Here is a 7,614-nt window from a genome sequence, read left to right on the forward strand (position 1 = left end):
AGGAAAAGGAACTTCCCTCTCTACTGGCTCCCCTCCCCAATCCCTAGGCCAATGCCACTTTCTGTTTTTTTCTCTGCAGGGGGAAAACAAATCTTTGTGCCTGCCAAACTTCCCATGCGCCACACTGTGTTCTCCTGGGCCATACAATCAGGCTCCTGCTTCAGCTTCCCTGTCTAGTTTCTACAAACATTTGCTGTAGAATGAATTAATAAATCATAATAGTAAAGAGATAATATAAAAGAGATAATAGTAAAGAGATAATAGTAGCAGCCAACATTCATCAAGTGCTTGTTCTATTCCAGACACTGTACTACACATTCTATACGTGGATTAATTCATTTAATTCTCACAATAACCTTTGAAGTAGGAACTATTTTTCCCACTTTATAGATAAAAAATGCAAGGTAGGGGCTCCTGGCTGGCTCAGTCCGTGAAGCATGCAACTCTTGATCTCAGGGTTGTAGATCTGAGCCCCATGTGGGGTGTGGAGATCACTTAAAAACAAAATCTTCTTTGAAAAAAAGAAGAAATGTAAGGCAGAAAGAGAAGTTTAAGAACTTGCTTACGCCCGGGGTGCCTGGGTGACTTGATCAGTTGTCTGCCTTCAGCTAGGGTCATGATCTCAGGGTCCTGGGATTGAGCCCCACATCCATCCGGGCACTCTGCTCATTGGGGAATCTGATTCTCCCTCGGCCTCTGCCCCTCCTCCCCACTTGTGCACTGTCTCAAGTGGATAAATAAAATCTTTAAAAAAAAAAAAAAAGAACTTGCTATAATGAATCAATGAATGAATGAACACCCTTGTTCATGACAGAGGTATCCTCACTATGCTATGGAAGCACAGAAGCACAGAGGAGGGCCTCCAAGGCTCAAGTTAAGGGCTGGGAAAGTCACCTAGAGAAGGTGATACTCACCTGAATTTTGAATAAGCAAGAGATAGGGTGGAGTAAGGGGCCCTTCTGTAGGGGGGCACAGCAGGAACAAAGACGTGGAGGCCAGGATCTGCAGGGGACCCCAACAGCTGGGGACTGGGGAGTTTGGGGCCTCCAGCTGCAGCAGGGGGCAGGAGTGGAGAGCAGCCCCCTCTCCCCACCCTGCACAAAAGCACAGATCAAGCGCTTCCAGGCCCAAAGGAAGAGAAAGTGGGGGAAATGAAAATGTCTTTGTGGAGGAGGGAGCGGGAAGACCATGAGGACTGCAGCTGGCAGACGGAGCTCAGAAAGTCATTCCAGGCAGGGGGGAAAAGCACGGAGGTGGGAGAGTGGGAGAGAAATATTTAGGGAAGCATTTGGTTTGGCAGGAGGAAAAGAGTGTTCATCGCACAGTGACTGCTGAGACACCAGCCAAGCCCATGCACAAAATTCTGCCCTGCTGAGGAACGGCTGGAGTTCTGACAGGGCCGGTTTGAGGTCTTTGCTGTGTGCCCCTGAATGGGCACTTCTGAGGCTCAGTTTCCACATCTGTAAAATGGAGATAAGAGACTACCTAAGAGTATGTTCAGAGGTTCAAAAATGAAAGCATTTGTGGAAGGACTCTGCAAACCCTAAGGAAGTCAGCCATGTCCCCCAGTCCCTGCACTGTCATCAGCATCACCAGGCAAGCTTTTACAAAACACAGCATACCACAAGCCAGCTCGGCTCTATGGAATCAGAAGGGGCCATGGACAGGCAATCTTTGTCTTCCAGCTCTTCTTTTCTGGTATTTCCTCACGTGGTCCTGGTGCTCTATTAGCTTTAGATCTGCCAGCTTCTGACAGCTGGAAAGAAGAAAATGCAGCAAGAAAAATAGAGATTCAGAAGGTTCATGGAAATACATTGGATTTGGAGGGTTTTCCGGTCAGGGCTTGACAGCTATGATAAGGGAGAGAAAAAGACCTTTTAGCTTTCTCAGAGCATGGGAAATGAGCAAGGCAACCAAAGGGACTATTGGTGCCTTTGACCTCCAGTCTGGAGAGTTCTGGGAAAAGAGAAATCTTCCCCTGATCACCCTCAGTTGTAGTATAGCTGGTCAAGGAAGTCAATGAAAAGTACACAGCATCCGATAGTTTACAACACTTTTGCATCTGTGTTCATCTGATCCTCCCTACATCCCTGTGAGGGAGGGCTTCTTTTTTTTTTTTTTTTTTTTATTTTTTTATTTTTATTGGTGTTCAATTTACTAACATACAGAATAACACCCAGTGCCCGTCACCCATTCACTCCCACCCCCCGCCCTCCTCCCCTTCTACCACCCCTAGTTCGTTTCCCAGAGTTAGCAGTCTTTATGTTCTGTCTCCCTTTCTGATATTTCCCACACATTTCTTCTCCCTTCCCTTATTTTCCCTTTCACTATTATTTATATTCCCCAAATGAATGAGAACATATAATGTTTGTCCTTCTCCGACTGACTTACTTTACTCAGCATAATACCCTCCAGTTCCATCCACGTTGAAGCAAATGGTGGGTATTTGTCATTTCTAATAGCTGAGTAATATTCCATTGTATACATAAACCACATCTTCTTTATCGATTCATCTTTCGTTGGACACCGAGGCTCCTTCCACAGTTTGGCAATCGTGGCCATTGCTGCTAGAAACATCGGGGTGCAGGTGTCCCAGCGTTTCATTGCATTTGTATCTTTGGGGTAAATCCCCAACAGTGCAATTGCTGGGTCGTAGGGCAGGTATATTTTTAACTGTTTGAGGAACCTCCACACAGTTTTCCAGAGTGGCTGCACCAGTTCACATTCCCACCAACAGTGTAAGAGGGTTCCCTTTTCTCCACATCCTCTCCAACATTTGTTGTTTCCTGCCTTGTTAATTTTTCCCATTCTCACTGGTGTGAGGTGGTATCTCATTGTGGTTTTGATTTGTATTTCCCTGATGGCAAGTGATGCAGAGCATTTTCTCATGTGCATGTTGGCCATGTCTATGTCTTCTTCTGTGAGATTTCTGTTCATGTCTTTTGCCCATTTCATGATTGGATTGTTTGTTTCTTTGGTGTTGAGTTTAATAAGTTCTTTATAGATCTTGGAAACTAGCCCTTTATCTGATATGTCATTTGCAAATATCTTCTCCCATTCTGTAGGTTGTCTTTGAGTTTTGTTGACTGTATCCTTTGCTGTGCAAAAGCTTCTTATCTTGATGAAGTCCCAATAGTTCATTTTTGCTTTTGTTTCTTTTGCCTTCGTGGATGTATCTTGCAAGAAGTTACTATGGCCGAGTTCAAAAAGGGTGTTGCCTGTGTTCTTCTCTAGGATTTTGATGGAATCTTGTCTCACATTTAGATCTTTCATCCATTTTGAGTTTATCTTTGTGTATGGTGAAAGAGAGTGGTCTAGTTTCATTCTTCTGCATGTGGATGTCCAATTTTCCCAGCACCATTTATTGAAGAGACTGTCTTTCTTCCAATGGATAGTCTTTCCTCCTTTATCGAATATTAGTTGCCCATAAAGTTCAGGGTCCACTTCTGGATTCTCTATTCTGTTCCACTGATCTATGTGTCTGTTTTTGTGCCAGTACCACACTGTCTTGATGACCACAGCTTTGTAGTACAACCTGAAATCTGGCATTGTGATGCCCCCAGATATGGTTTTCTTTTTTAAAATTCCCCTGGCTATTCGGGGTCTTTTCTGATTCCACACAAATCTTAAAATAATTCGTTCTAACTCTCTGAAGAAAGTCCATGGTATTTTGATAGGGATTGCATTAAACGTGTATATTGCCCTGGGTAACATTGACATTTTCACAATATTAATTCTGCCAATCCATGAGCATGGAATATTTTTCCATCTCTTTGTGTCTTCCTCAATTTCTTTCAGAAGTGTTCTATAGTTTTGAGGGTATAGATCCTTTACATCTTTGGTGAGGTTTATTCCTAGGTATCTTATGCTTTTGGGTGCAATTGTAAATGGGATTGACTCCTTAATTTCTCTTTCTTCAGTCTCATTGTTAGTGTATAGAAATGCCACTGACTTCTGGGCATTGATTTTGTATCCTGCCACGCTACCGAATTGCTGTATGAGTTCTAGCAATCTTGAGGTGGAGACTTTTGGGTTTTCTATGTAGAGTATCATGTCATCGGCGAAGAGGGAGAGTTTGACTTCTTCTTTGCCAATTTGAATGCCTTTAATGTCTTTTTGTTGTCTGATTGCTGAGGCTAGGACTTCCAGTACTATGTTGAATAGCAGTGGTGAGAGTGGACATCCCTGTCTTGTTCCTGATCTTAGGGGAAAGGCTCCCAGTGCTTCCCCATTGAGAATGATATTTGCTGTGGGCTTTTCATAGATGGCTTTTAAGATGTCGAGGAATGTGAGGGAGGGCTTCTTAATTATTCCCATTTTACAGGTAAGCAAACTGAGGCTCAGGAGAAGGAAGGGACTACCCCAAAGTCCATAGGTAGCAGAGAATAGAGCAATGGTTTGCATCTGAGACTCTTCAGTCCCGAGGCCTCTCTTATTATACCACATTTGGCTTTTGTGTGGATTGTAAGGGAGTATAAGGAGCACTAGAGCCCAAACTATTGTTCTAGCTCTGCAGAAAAAAAGGTTGTGTGACATGGGACAGATCTCTTGCCTTCTTCTCTGGGCCTCACCGCTAACAATCTGGGTGGTAGTTGTAGGGATTAAATGACGTAATGACCTTTAAAAAACACCCAGCACAGTCTCTGGCATGGGATAACAGTCAGGATAACCACAGAAGGATGAAGAGAACGGGAAAGTGATAGGGCCTACGTACAAAGGGAGGGGCGACATAATAGAATGAAGGACCAACTGTGCCAGGCAGTGGGCTTCCGGCAGGGGAATCTGGAGAGAGACTTGAAGACTGTATAGGTGCTCCCCTCCCTCATCTCCTTCCCCCAGTTCGTGTGATTAAAGGACTAGAGCTTAAATGTGTAAGAGGGGGTGGCCAGAAATGAGGCTGAAGAGGTAGGGATGGGGGGGGGGAGGGCGAGGGGAGGCATCTCATGGGCCTTGAATGCCAAGCCAAGGAGTTTGGCTCTTGCCATTGAAAGGTTTTAAGTAGACAAGTGTCATGATGAGTTTTGCAGATTTGCAGTTTAGAAAGGTTATTTTTGCTGCAGTGTAGACAGCACACAAGGGAGGTGGGTAGGGCTGACGGACATTCTCTATCCAAAGCCCCAGTTAGGGAAGATGAGGGAAATGATAAATGCAGAAGTGCTCAGAAACTGCCTCCAGCCACCAACCAAGGCGTGAAGGGCTGTTCATCACGTGTCTAAGTGAAAAGCCCTTTGGGGGAGCCTGGATCCTCCAGCCCAGCTGGCTAGACCTTGCATACAAAGGGCAGAAGTTAGCATCCCCTTCCCCTCCCTGCTGAGCTCCCGGGAGTTGATTTATTTATCTCCATTCCTCAGATGCCCAGCAGGAGCCTCCACACCATAACTCCACATCAAGGGACGGGAGGGTGAAAGTCTCCAAGCCAGGGCAAAGGGGGATGGCACCAAAAGAAACCCCCTTCCCCACAGGAAGGGGACCAGAGAGTCAGATGGCCATTCCCCTGCCCCCTCCCCTCCCAAGCCTGCTGGGCTTCCCAGCCTCCACACCGTCCCTGGCGGGAGACAAGGCAGGATGGCGCTTCCCGTGAGCCAGACTACCGCTTTACTAAGGTGCAGTGTTCACTTCTCACAACAGCCTCTTTTACAGCTGCAGATCCTCAGAGAGGGTAGGTGACTTGCCTAAGATTACCCCAAACTGGGAAGTGACAGAGTTGGAACCTAAACCCTGGCCAAGCTCAGGGCCCTCATCGAATGCTTTTTTGGGGTCTCCTACCCCCAGGCAGCCACGGGGGCCTGGGAAAGGCTCTATCCCCTCCTGAGGGCACCAGGCTGCACACAGAATGCATAGAGGATGCAGAGTCCCATCTCAGCGGCCTATTTATCATAAGCTCAACTGTGAGGAGGTGACTGGATGCAAAAGAGTCTATGGTACAATTTCAAAGATTGATGAGAAGTCCGGCTGGTTGGCCCTCTGGCCTCCCCAATTCTGGCAGCTGGGCTTCTAATTGGGGGAGGATGATGCGCAGAGGCAGAGGAAAGAGGAGAGCTCTTTCGGTCCCATACTGGTAAGACCAGGCTCGCAGCCTTCTCCCCTTCACCTCCCTAACAGGGAGGGTCTGGGGGGTCTCAGCCCAGGGGAGCACCATCTACTGGACCCACACAGTGACTGGGTGCAGGGGAGGACTTGCAAGAGCGCTCTGTTCTCTGTGTAGCAGATTCAGTTTTGCTGCCCTGAGGCCTGGGGTAGCGGCCTCCACTCCTCCTTCCCCAGGCAGACACATACATACAAGCCCAAGCAACTTTTTGTAATTAAAAAAAAAATTAATAAGGAGCAAAAAGAGTGGGAGTGCAAGTCTGGGCCACTGCAGGGGGGAACATTGCCCAATCTCTGCACCCCAGGGCCCTCTCCACAACAGGGGGTTCCTGGGAGGTCCAGGGTTCAAGACCAATGCCTCCCTCTACCCCAGGGCCAGATACCTCTGGGGTGCCTGACAACTGCCCTCCACCCGGGTCTAGGTGTGCAGACTGGGAGGCTCAAACTCACCCCCTCCCTTGCCCCAACCTCACATAGGGAATGCACCCATCAGGCAATTTCTCTTTCTCTCTTAATCCTCGTTTTTAAGAGATTTTTTGTTTATGTCTTCCTGACCTTATAACCACTTTAAAGAGGAGTGAAGAGGGATCCCTGGGTGGCCCAGCAGTTTGGCGCCTGCCTTTGGCCCAGGGCGCGATCCTGGAGACCTGGGATCGAATCCCACGTGGGGCTCCCGGTGCATGGAGCCTGCTTTTCCCTCTGCCTGTGTCTCTGCCTCTCTCTCTCTCTCTCTCTCTCTCTGTGACTATCATAAATAAATAAAAATTTAAAAAAAAAAAAAAAGAGGAGTGAAGAGAGGATGAGCTACAGAGGGAGGAATAAATGGTGCCTAGTCACACACGCAGTTTCCCTTCTTAGAAATCCAACCAGGGAGGATCCCTGGGTGGCGCAGCGGTTTGGCGCCTGCCTTTGGCCCAGGGCGCGATCCTGGAGACCCAGGATCGAATCCCACGTCGGGCTCCCGGTGCATGGAGCCTGCCTCTCTCTCTGTGTGTGACTATCATAAATAAATAAAAATTAAAAAAAAAAAAAGAAATCCAATCAGTAGTCCACGGTTCCCTTAGGAAAAACTAAGTGGCCGCTCTCCCCTCCCCTGTCCTGTCCTGGTAGTTTTTCTGCCCGGCCCCCGGCCCCTCGGGGCCTCGTGTTTCAGATTCCCGGTCAACTCCTCACTAACGTCTCTGGACCTCCTTCACTCCAAAAAAAAAAAACGAGAGGGATGAACTCCAGAGGGGGAAACCCTCACCCACTCGGCCGCCGTCTCACCAACGTCCCCCCACCCTCCCTCCTTCCCTCGCACACACACGCCCGCGCACACACACACACACACACGCCCGCACACGCACTCGCGCGACCTCCAGATGTTCCCGGCCGCGCGGCCATCTGCTGAGGCTGCTCAGGCGCTCCGGGGGAGGGGCAGGGATCCCCGCTGGTTGCAGGAAGCTGGGAGCCAGGCCGACCGGAGTGGGCGGGAGCTGCGTGCGCACTTTTGAGACGCTCCCTGGGGTGGAACCCGAGCTCGGCTCC

General features: G+C 48.3%; 1 long non-coding RNA gene across 2 annotated transcripts; it reads right to left on the reverse strand.

Annotated features, from left to right (window-relative positions):
* Window positions 1–294: 294 nt before the first annotated feature.
* On the reverse strand, window positions 295–7,569 carry LOC144295473 (uncharacterized). 2 transcript variants are annotated; one of them, XR_013362620.1, is made up of 3 exons: window positions 7,434–7,569; window positions 1,623–1,756; window positions 295–1,460 (listed from the first exon to the last, which is right to left on the reverse strand). It is a non-coding gene; the product is annotated as an uncharacterized LOC144295473 (long non-coding RNA). The 2 variants fall into 2 exon arrangements; XR_013362619.1 differs by having other exon boundaries at window positions 296–1,460; window positions 7,443–7,569.
* Window positions 7,570–7,614: the final 45 nt, after the last annotated feature.

This window comes from Canis aureus, chromosome 23 (genome assembly GCF_053574225.1).
Source record: "Canis aureus isolate CA01 chromosome 23, VMU_Caureus_v.1.0, whole genome shotgun sequence".
NCBI classification, from domain to species: Eukaryota; Metazoa; Chordata; class Mammalia; order Carnivora; family Canidae; genus Canis; species Canis aureus.